Source organism: Sander lucioperca, chromosome 10, assembly GCF_008315115.2.
Source record: "Sander lucioperca isolate FBNREF2018 chromosome 10, SLUC_FBN_1.2, whole genome shotgun sequence".
In the NCBI taxonomy this organism is placed as follows: Eukaryota; Metazoa; Chordata; class Actinopteri; order Perciformes; family Percidae; genus Sander; species Sander lucioperca.
The window spans coordinates 34,249,476-34,262,155 of NC_050182.1; the positions used below are offsets into that span (position 1 = coordinate 34,249,476).

Here is a 12,680-nt window from a genome sequence, read left to right on the forward strand (position 1 = left end):
CTGCTTCTCTGGTGTTCCAGAGGCAGCATCTGCATGGCCTCTGCCAGTTTGATGGGGTTTGTCTATTTCAAAATAACGAATGTGTTTTACTATAATTTCTTTATTTATTTTATAGTTTGGAAGTGCTTCTTGCCACAACTCTGTATGCTACAATTGAAACAAATGATCTACGGTCTTTGAATGATAGACAAATAAAATAAAAACAATGCAACATTCAGAAACAATAATTGAACTTGTGGTAATCTATTTTGATCACAAGTCATGAAATGGCTTTTGACTTTCTCTCTTTTCACTGCTGCTCATCCCAACTATTGCCATTTTTTTTTCTTCCTTAACATGTTGCATCATCTTTTGCAGAGTGTTTCTTTGCCCCAGCATCTCTCTCACAGCGGTTTACTTTTGCTGTCCCATCTTTTTCTGTGTCTCTTCTCCCCTGCCCTAACTCTCAATCATTTGCTTGGCTGCTCTAATTTTCCCTCATAACTTCCTATCTTTACCATCTCCCAATCCCTAAACCTCCTTTCCCCGCTCTCTTGCCATCCTCAGCCCTTTTCTTCAATTCTCTCATCCTTGTCACATCCTTCACTCTTTCTTACCTTTAACCCTCCCCCTACAGCCCACCTGCAGCAGTCTGTAGCAATGCATTTTGACCCACCCCCCACCCCACACACACATAAAATGTAATGTGGGGCAGAATTGTGATGAGACAAGGAGCGGATGAATAAAACAGTGGAACTGATGGCGATGGCGACGGCACCCGGGGGACCCACACTCTTGATTTATTACGCCGGGTAAGCATTCCAAAGCAGATACAGCCCCAGCTCGCTACTAACAGATCTCAGATCAGTGAGAGAGAGAGCTCATATAGAGAGATAGAGATGGAGATAGAAAATGTAAGAAACTGGGGGCAAGGAGCAAAAGACAATGAATGGGAATCTTTAAGAGCTTGGGAGAAGGCAAAGTGCCCCCCATATTCCTAATGCATAACAGTAAACATGATTTTTTTAATGTTTATATATTTCCCCTAAAGGTGGCCTGCCAAGTGATTTCTAATTAGCCTCACTGAGGAAAAACGGAAGAAATCAATTTCCAATTTGGGGCAGGTAGAGTGATCTATTGAAGGGCTAACCCCAAGGAAGACCTTATCAGAATGGGAGAGGGACAACTTTTTATAAAATACACACACATGCCATAATGCATACTGAATAGTGTATTTACAGTGAGAAGCAGAGAGATCATGGCAGAGGCGTTTTAAATCCCCCTGACTTCAATTAACCCACCGTGAAAATGTCTGGCACAGACTACAATTCAAGTTCCAAAAACCAAGGACTAACCTTGAAGACCCTACTAGAGAAAAATGCTTATGTAATTGGCCTTAATTAGTTCTGTTTGTGTTTTCACCTCCTTGGTTTAAGAAGATTAAGATTTTTTTTTTTTTAATTGTTTTGAAAAACATTCCCTCCAGTGGACACTTTTTCAGCATGTTCTCTCTGTAGCCAACAACCATCATAATCATTTTTAGCAAAACGTTCTAGCAAACCAGTAGGAAAACATTCATATACACGAGACATTTCAAGTCTCTACCTGCACCGTTTACTTTTTTGTGGTCACTTCAAGCATCGACAGAGAAATTCTGTTAAGTCACTCAGGGGTTAAAAATAAAACAAAAAAAACCCTCTCCCATACAGATTTGCATTAATCAAGCCTTTTGATGTTGGTGCTCCAACCAGCTTCTAAAAAAAAAAAAAACCTTTCATTTTGATTCAGTATTAGCAAATTATCAACAGCAAACACACTTTGTATAAACATGAAACAAACAATACAACAGGCAATATGTTAGCTCTCATTCCCAACATACACTGATGAGCATCTTTGAACAATCCATGCAACAAAACTGCTGGAACATGGGCACAAGTTAAGTCTTGGACAAGTGTAGTTCAGACTGGCTTTAATTCCATTTCAAATTTGGTTTCTTTAACAGCAAAAAGAGCATGGTAGCTAGCTAGCTTATAAATGATGAAGGAAAGAAAGGATAAAAGGGAAGGCAAGGAGACTAATCATTGAGGAGGAGAATATTCAGTGTAGGAGTCAAGGACCATTGGATGGATATACCACATTTCTTCACTTATTCTGTTTGATTAGGCGTCTGCTCAGGTTAAAGTTGGGTGGCGCTTTGCTAGGACTGACGTGAGGTCACCAAAATCTGAATGGTGATATAAATGTTAAAAATACTATCTGTCCCACCATAGTTTCATGGAAACTAACCGGAGAGTCCGGGAGATGTCACAGCCTTTAAATGGAGTCTCACACGCACAGGTTTGTGGCACTATCTTTGTGGGGACCCGTCATTGACATAATGCATTCCCTAGCCCCTTACCCTAACCATCACAACTAAATGCCTAACCTTTACCCTTACCCTAACCATAACCTAATTCTATCCCTAATCCTACAACCAAGTCTTAACCCTCAAATAGCCATTTAAACTTGTGGGGTCCAGCATTTTGGCCCCACAAAGCTGTTGTGACCCCACAAGCATACTGGACTCCTGGTTTTTGGACCCCACGAATATAGCTAAACAAGCCCACACACACCCACCCACCCACCCACCCCCACAACCACACAACTAAATGCCTAAATGATAGCAAATATTACTGACATATTATTAACATATTCTGTGTCCCTACCTAATAATACACAATTACGTTTATGACAGTTAATCCTTTTTAAGAATCTAAAGGACTTGCTCAAGTTGTTTACCTCCATTCAGTGCTTTAGTCTCAGAAGCCGGATTGTCTCTATTTCACAGTCACAATCATATTCAATTAAATCTGAAGTTGTGTTGCTAATTGGTTTGCCGAGTAATTTGAACAGTGGTAGCAGGAGTGACATAAACAACAAATGACCAACTGAAAAGAGGGTGCCAATCAGCAAAATCAACCTCGTTAATAACCACAGGCTGTTTATACACCAAGAGTAACTTTCTGTGCCCTTTTTAATTAAGTGTCTTGTTAGGACTGGGATAGCTACAGCCTTGTTATATGTTGTCGTCGACATGTCAAATGTTCAAATGAAACGCTCCTTGGCCAAGAAAAGACCTCTATGTGCTGTCCAAGGGGCCTACCCACAAAAACACATCTAATTACTGAAATCTGGACACATCGCAAAACAAGCTCCTTTAAAACTTGTTTGTTTCACTAGTGTGACAACTGTTCGCATTTTCTGAGCCAATGTGAAGCATGATTTGAGCCGAGACAGGGGGCCTGGCAGCCCCTACCACCTGTGTTGGGCAGAGCGTGGGCAGCTTGGCATGGGGCAGCAGCATAGCCAAAAGGAAAAAAGGAAGTGCTGTGCAGTTAAAACTAAATACTTTAAAGAGGGGGAAAAAAAAACCACACACATATGTACACCAACATACATATAATATATAATAACAGAAAATAATAACCTCAACATTGGTTGGGTGCCTACATCGTTTCTCTCTCCATCAGTATGTTGCTTTAATAATCCTCCTACGGTTGTGGCAGGGAAGGACGGAGGAGTCGGAGGGGACATGGCGTAGATGCAGACAATGTGACTCAGAACAAAGTAAGAGCAAGATAAAAGAAGAAATGTACTGAAGGAAGGAAGGAAGCAGAGTCAGTGATTGCAGAGAGGGAAGAAGGGAAATGGTCGAAGAGAAGGGTGGAGGTAGCTCTCTTACCTGCATTGAGTTCCAGAAAAAAAGGGAGGGAAAAAGAGGGCGAAGAGGAAGGAGGGAAGTAGTGGAGGGTGAAGGGAGAGAAAGAGCAGGCTAATTTTGTTCCAACTTCAGGATACCTCCTCCTGCTGCTGCTGCTGCTGACTACTAGTGACATTGGTTGAATATCAACCGGACTTACCAAAAAGTGGTACTGAGCAACGGTTAGTTTGATATAATCCCTCCTCACGAGTCAAACAGGCAACCCAGTCATGCTCGATACGCCTGTGAATTGCAACGCACCACACGTTATCAGCTGTTTAGTCAACTGACGTTAACGATTTGGTGAGTTTTCTTTAGTGTTCAACAATTTTTAAGTCGGATCTGACCAAAATAAATCACATGAATGCATAGAACAGTTACCATATAGTGGGATTAGAAGTAGTTTAAACAGTTAAATTAAAATAAAGAAACTGCTTCTAGTGTCATGATATATCCCCTAGTTGTCCTAATTACCTTTTTTGTACTACTTTCCGTAAGTAGTCCTTGTCCACCTCCAATGAAAAATACTTACTTGCAAAAATTAAACTTGCAAAAATTAAACCAGAAAATATAAACGCCCAGACGCTGTCAAAACTTGAAGTGCAGTGACATTTTCAATAAATGTGCACTATGTGTTGATAGACTGTACAGGTTGGTAAGAGACATAGGGAGTCAACCATAGGGACCTGCACACTAAAACAATGAGCTGAGAGCTGCAAAGTTAGGTGCTGATTCTCAATGGAATACTAGCATTGCCCTAAGATTGTTTTTTGTAGTGCATGTGTCAGGAGGGGGGAGGGTCACAATTACTACGTTGCCAGGTCTGATGCAAATTTCTAATATGCCACTGTCCCTAATAATCTCTCTGTGGCACGATACCTCTACTTTGCATTATCGCTCATTTCACAACAAAAGACGAGGGCCAGAGCACATTATTAACATGCTGCTTGCGTGCCATGGTGCACAAAATGCCTAGAGAATAACTAACTGCATTTCTACTCATCTCCCTCCATACATTATGTGAATGATACAAGGACAAAGTATGCAAGGACATGGGAAATAGGAGGGTTGGGGTTCAGCCAAGGTTTTATCTGAGGCAGATTCTGCTGTGCGTGCTCGATTACTCTCTTTCTCTATCTTTTTCTCACTCATATTGGTCACATTTGCTGCCACTGACTGACTGTCCTGCAAGGACAGCTCCACACTGGCACCTGTTGATGAAAAGGCAGCATAGCGCGCGCACACACACACACACACACACACACACACACACACACACACACACACACACACACACACACACACACACACACACACACACACACACACACAATCACCTAACTGCCAATACTGTCCGTCTTTCCTTTAGAGATCAACTGGAGGAGTAATTCTTATCCGAGGGGCCTCTAGCCAGGTAATGAGTCAGTGTAAGATGATTCAGGTAAACACACGCACAACACTGGTTCAGGCAAACACACAGCACAGAGACTGATATATCCACACATGCAGACCTTGTAACTTAAATGTGTCCAGGGTGCCTGATTGGAGGTAAAGACAGTGCGTGTTGCTCTGCCGAGTCTTTCTGCACCCAAATCTCAAGCTTTATCTAGGGGTGTAGCAATTAACTGATATGTATCAGAAAGTCAATACAATAGTTAGAGATAGGGCTACATTGATACAAAAACACAGATTCAGACCACATTCTGTGAGACATTCATCAAAAACTGGTACAACTGTCAAAAACATTTTCTACCAATATCCTCCTGTGCCTCTAGGGTGTACAAGAGTGTGTGGTGTAACAGTGTGAATGTGCACGAGTGTGTGTGCATGCGTGTGTGTGTGTGTGTGTGTGTGTGTGTGTGTGTGTGTGTGTGTGTGTGCGTGTGTGCGTGCGTGTGTGTGTGTGTGTGTCCCTCCACTCTCCTGCAATTCCCAATTTCCCCAATCACATACCTACTTCAGGCCATTCCCTTTCAGAAGGAAAGGTAGCATGGTGCAGAATAATGAAGTGATGATTGAAACATTACTTACAGGAGCTGTGGACCCAGCACTAGTGACAACATCGCAAGTGTGAGCAACTACTTCCATAGCCTACTGGCCCCTATTTTGACTCCTCCTATTTTAGGGCAATTATTGAAAGCTATTTTATTTGCAAGAAATCACATCTGTCTAGTAGGGTTGGGAACCGAAACCCCGTTCCAAATTAGAAAAGATTCCAAAATGCAAAGAAAAAAATTATTGCAGTTCTGCTCATCGGTTCCACCTACACAACAACTACCCATGGCGCTTTTTCTGGACTGGAGGAACTGCGCAAAGCGATACATTTTATTTAGGCAGTATGGATGAGATGAATAAGAGCAGCGAGCAGCACAAGTCAGCCGTGCGCCATGGAACGCAAGTTTTCTACTGTGCTCTGATCGCCAACAATTCTCTCTCGTCTTTCTCTCCCTCGCACACACTCGCTACACATACAGTCACAGGCACAATTCTCAACCCAGTGGTATGTTTTCGTCAAGACACAATGAATGTTCTTTCGCGTTTTAACTCGTATGTTGTTTATACTGACTGCCATTTCATGTATGAAGTTAGCAAGCCTGCCTGTGTCTGTCTCCGTGGAGCGTGCTGAGAGACACGGGCAGAGTAGAGAGAAGTCTCGGACAGAAGAGCAGACCTAGCTAGGTTGCTCGTGAAGCAAAATTGTTAGAATTAAATGTTTTTCGGGCAACTGGCTGATTGTATATGGCCCAACGTAAGTTGAACCCTGTGTCATTCTGGCGAGTTACAGTACAGTAAAGAAAGAATGAATTGGGAATATAAATTGTGTAAAAAAAAAAATACTTTTTTCAAATTCTGTGAATAAAGCACGCAATCCGTTTTTACCCACGGCCATTAAATAATCGGTATCAGTGTTTCCCACACAGACTAATTTGTGGTGGTGCGCCATACAATCAACACCAGCCGCCACATATAGCATTTCGTTATACTTTTTTTTTTAACGCTATTTAAAACATGCAGCGTATTCGTTCAGCTGCATTTCCTTTCCCTGCTCTCCTCCGTCTCTGTCGCTCACGCTCACACACACACACACACGCTCACACACACACACACACACACACACACACACACCTCCGTGCACAGCGTCTGTCTCCATCAAAACGAGAGAAAGACGGCTGGCGAAATTCACAAGTTCACCTTTACACAATCACACATTAAAAAGTCCTATAAAAAAGATTTAATATTCTGAATACAATGTTGTCAGTGTGTTAATGTTGGAGTCCCGACCCGACTCTTAGCAAACAAGCGATTGGCCTGCTTTAGAAAGTTAACTACTCGCAAGTTTGCGGTAAAATGCAGTTGGGTTGTCGAGGTCAAAACACTATATGTAGCAGCTGTGAATCAAATAATTATTATTATATAATACTTATTATAAATAATGTTATGTCATTTTTTTACTCTTACACTGAATGTCTGCTGCTTCAATCCAGATGAGTATTGAACAGTATTTTCCGCAAATGAAAAAGGCACATGGTGAGGATGAGGACCAGCCTGTATCAGTCTGAGAGAGAAGACACACCAGCCCGATAATCGGGCGTCGGGCCGTCTGGCGAGGTCCGTGACTCGAGTCTGTTCAGTGTGTCCCGTGCCGTCGGCCGTCCGAGGAGCCGTCGGCCTTCATTTGGGCCGACCCGACATGTTCAGTTGGAGACAGGGCAGTCGGGACTCACCCGGAAATGGCGAGCGGATGAGCCTCTCAAAATCTGACGAAAATCTTTTAAACGGACCTTTTTTCAATCTGAAATGAAGACAGATTCAGCAACTGCACGGCCTATTTCTCACTTAAAATGTTTTCAGAAACACGTTTCGGTGAACTATTTTAGTACAATATGAGATCGTATTCTGAACAAGCCGCCATGACAGTCTGGCTGTGAATTTCCGGAGAAAAAAGAACCACGTGACGTGTTCGTCCAATCAGCTGCCGGTTTTCATTTTCTGGTAAATAATCAGACTGTTAATGGAAACAATACAGAGCAGCGCTGCCTGCTGCTATGGAGACGTATTACGTTTTGCGCACGCGCAGAGCGTACGCGTCGCCTCAGTGTGTTCTGAGGCATTTTTTGGACCTCGGGACTCGAGTGATCAGTCCGACTGGCTTTTCTGCCGACGGTCGGCCCGTCCGGTTGGTGTGTCAGGGCCCTGAAACAGAGCTGAACAGTCCGACCAGTATAATTAGTTATGTTATTAATTTGTTTACAATATTTTCAGGCTTCAACCAGTGCTGCTCAAGCAGAAAGACAGGGTCACTGGGAGAGAAAGAGATAGATTTGTTAGGCATTGAAGAAAGAGTAGGAGAGGAGGACAGCATCCAACAGCGTGTCCTCCTCAGTTTTTGATACTTGATTGACATTATTTTGGAGGCATGTGGTTTTTAGCCAATACAAGTTCAAATTGATCGACCAATTTATCTAAATGTGCATCCCAACATCTGAATATAGGGTAGTTACACACTTGTTGCCTCCCATCATTTATAACAGTTTGGCTATGGATCTTTCGTAAAATATTAATGCTCCAAGAGTAAGTTCACATGATTGTTTCAGAGTCCAAATTCATACTTAAAGTAAACACTGTTGTTCTATCTTCTGCCCCGACATCAGCACAGAACACGGGCAATTAGTTGTAACAGGGAAGACGAGAGAGAGATAGAGAGAGAGAGAGAGACTGGTTGTCAGTTGTGTGCATTGGTTGACAATTCAGACTGTAGTACAAAATGACCAAATGTACAGACATAAAATCCATTTTTCATGTTTCTGCGTGATAATTTTACTTCTCGAAGTAATTCTATTTCCATAGCCGTTGTTTAGTAGATAAGATTGTGAGTGTAGCTTAAACTCCTTTATATAAAACACACTTTGTGAGGCCAACCAGGAGCATTCTGTAGTCAGAGTTGTCTACTTTGTGCTGCATTGTTCCTCGATTCAACATCATTTCATCGACAAACAGCACACACAACATGAATGACTCCCAACACTTTGGTGTCATAGTGACAGATTAACCTGAAGCCTGTCGCTTTTTGCAACTGAATGAAAAGCCCGGTTGAGAGGAATCCTGTTGTAGTTCTGTAAATTTTCCCAGCTGCTCACCGAAGCCCTTGTTAACTTAAAAGGGAATGACAGATGGAAAATCCATCGCATCAAAAGTCAACAACACAAAAAGTCATGACACACACTCGCAGAATGAGCACTGACACTAACGACCTGCAGCTACCCATTTTTGACAGTTGCTCGTTAGCAGTGGAAGCCTATTAAAGCAGGATATTTTCCCTTTCCTCCCTGTTTCCCACATCTGCTCACCTTCCCATCCTTCAGTCTGGCTTGTGGCGGATTTTGTTCTGCTAACAAGGAGTGGGTAACAGCAAGGCTTGATAGGGGAATGGCTGAGGTCGGAGGACATGGCATCCTTTGATATGAAAGCTGACGGGAGGTGGGAGGGGAAAAGAAATACATAGGTGTGCGGATAAAGACCCAATCAAATCCTGTGCACGTTTGCACTACCCACCTGTAACCCAAACAACGGAGCCATTCCATCCCTGCACCACTGCCCTCACACATCAACCCTGGCGCTGACAGTGTAGGACACTCAGCACCTAGTTAGCTTAGTTAAAAGTCGGCATTGTCCTTAACGTCGTGCCTGGGGACATCTTATGTGCACACAGACATCCAGTGAGTCGTTGATTTGATAGTACCCTGGCTCCTGTCCTGATAGTCCGTTATGTCTTTATTAGGGATGGGTATCGCTAGGATTTTATCGATTCTACTCTTATTGATACTCCCAATCGGTTCAGTTCTTTATCAATACTCGTATCAGTTCTTTTTCATTACTAAATAGCCTAACTAATTTTTTAAAGAAAATATTCAGAACAGGATTAGAATGTATTTATATTTTAAATAATAAAATGTGGTTTCTAAAGTAGCAACAGCAAAGTTCACAACAGCAAAGTCATTATACAACTCAATTTCTCACTAGAAACAAATCTAAAATGTCAATAAAAGAAGTAATAATCTTGACATCAAAATGCTGAATGAAGTTGAGAAAGAATGAATGACAGGTACCGCTGGTAGAGAGGGGAGGGGCTGGTTTGTCTCAGCCAGCAGCTAAGTTTACAAGAATTTGCCAAATTTTAAGATACGTGGCAAACTAAGCCAAATCTTTACCCATATTCTTTACTGGGCGCGTCTGCGTTGCGCTCCTCTGCCATTCAAGTCAATGTTTGATATTCCACAGCCCACGTTACGGCGCAGCTCTCCGCTCCACGAAAGATACGCGCCAGCTCTATTTTCACGCGAGCCGCGGGGCGTTCGGACAGCCGGGCAGGAAGTCAAACAGCAAGAGCATCCAGTCAATTTACATAAATACAACCAGTAATATCGTTTATATCTCCTCTACAACACCACGGACAACAAGAGAGATTCATCTTGGAGGTGGAAAAACATAATAGACACCACAAATCCTTTTTAATAGGACATCGTCAGAAAAGAGAAGGCATGGAGATTAGAGCTGTCAATCTTCCTCTAGAATACCATTCAAATTTCATTTATTTTTTTTAATATTCGAATAATATTCAAATATTTAATGCTCAAATGCAGCCTGTTATTAATATGTACTACACTACTCAGGCTTATGCATTGTCAAAGCCACTATACAGTCCTTCCAGAAAAATACGGAGTTTTTTTGTGATTGTTGCAGGCAAAAAGCCTTAATTATGCGACACGTTTTCTTAAAAAATGCGGGATATTCATGCAATTTTATGCGATGAAATTGCGGGAACTTGCAAAAATTGCAGAAACTTGCAAAAATTGCGGGAACTTGCAAAAACTGCAGTTTCATCATGGCTTCATTGCGGGGTTTGCAGCTTTTCAATGATGTTCACGTCGCGTAATTACGTCACTTCATAACGTCACTTCATAACGTCACTTCATAATGTTCCCATGGCAACAGGGGAAAATGGCTGCTCTTGTGTGAAGTAAACGCAACATTTTTCAACTTTCTGCCAAGATATATGTGACTTTTTTGCAACGAAAATGCGGGGATTATGAAATCATGCAAGCCCCGCATATTTTGCGCGGAAATCGGTAATTTATGTGGTGAAAGTGCAGCGTATTTGAAAAAATGCGGCCCCCGCATAAATATGCGGACTTTGGCTGATTATGCATTGATTTATGCGATCGCATAATCACGTTTTTCTGGAGAGACTGACTATAAGCACATGATTGTTGTTACACATTCTGTCCACTAGAGAGACTTCTAACATCAGCCTGGCCTTGAAGGGGACCTACGTCATGGCGCATTGCACGCAACTTTGTTTACATTAATTTCACACTATGAGCACACACAACAGCGACAAACACAAATCAACAGAACTCTGTAATGAAACATTATCTAACAAGTGTAGTGAAGCGGCTCTGTTGTAAAGGCTAACGGTGCTCGGTTAGCACAATGACATCATGTTAGAAAGCACAGCCGAAGCGATTTGTCATAAACTAGCTAGATAAGTAACAATAGCGTTAGCTCTGATACTAACGGCGTTAATAACTAGCTAAGCCAAACGGTGCTGTCACTACTATTTTAATGATTTATAAGCAACCTGTTTCTTGTAGATTGTCACGTTACTGAGAATACAGCTATTAGAAGGTAATGTATGAAGTCGAAGCTAACTCTGACAGCTGTAGGGCAGCTAACATAAACTTAAGCTGTCTCAATGAAGCTCCCAGCTAAGCTCCTATAACTCGTGACGCAGTTAGGAATCAAGAATGAGCTAGCTAACTAATGTTAACATAAGCACTTTGGCTCGGTGGATGTCGATTTTAAAGTCATGTTAAAACTATTTCCCACCCTTCTAATTTCCAGCCGCAGCCCCTCACTCCCACCTGTACCAACGTTATGTACAATGCTTAGCTAGACGTCACAATGCCTTGTGTTTCTCACTCCCGCTAACTTAATGTTCATAAGATGTGACATGAGTGACACATGCGGTAGGCCAAGGCAAGAAGAGGGAGATTAGCTAACCTTAGCCAACATATTTATAAAAAAGTCACATTTGAATAGTGATTTCAGCATTTCAGAATTACTGTATTTTCGACTTTCTGTATTCGTTCCAACAGCCCGAATGGAGATTAACTGCAGGAGTGCTTGGAGTGGAAGGTAGACACTAACTTAATAAACACGTGATTGTTCTGTAAAGTACTTGTAAAGACAATAAAAGGTGCGAGTCTCGAAGTATGTGTTAGAACACCTCCGCCCCTCGCACAAAGACAGGCAACGAGAGAGAGAGAGAGAGAGAGAGAGAGAGAGAGAGAGAGAGAGAGAGAGAGAGAGAGAGAGAGAAAGAAAAAAAGTGCCTTTAATTTCTCTATAATCTTGTTTCCCTCTATGGAAATCCCACTCCCTAATTTCTCGAGTACCGATAGAAGAACCGATAACTCTGGACCTTAAAAATACTCCGGTTTTTACTCATTTAGAACCAGTTCCCATTTAGAATCGGGTTTCGGGGGGCATCCCTTGTCTTTAAGGTTTGTGGCACCATAATGGGCTAAGAACGTATCTCTCAAAAATGTATCTTGTGAACTAACACACAAGTTGGCACTATATTGCCTCCTGTCAAACATTTGGTTTGGGGGTTGGAGGAAATCTTTCTTTGCCACATTTGTGCTGTATTTTAAAAGGACAATTTCTGGTAGAATTCACTACAAGGACCAGTTGCTTCTGTTTGCAATTGTATTGCTTTTTTAATGAATTAGTTAGACGGAAATTATATTTTCAGCTTACCCGTCAAGGAGACGGTCAAATGAACTAACTAGCCAACCAACTACAAAATTTCCACACATTTTTACATAGAATGGTTCCAACTAATACTGTATTTTCAGGGCCATGTGGTATGTGAACTCAGGTACTCCGTGCTGATAAATAA

At 42.0% G+C, this 12,680-nt stretch overlaps 1 protein-coding gene across 1 annotated transcript in view; it reads right to left on the reverse strand.

Annotated features, from left to right (window-relative positions):
* Positions 1-12,680, reverse strand: part of LOC116035249 (eukaryotic translation initiation factor 3 subunit H) — a 65,381-nt gene that overhangs the window by 39,122 nt on the left and 13,579 nt on the right. The window lies entirely within an intron of this gene.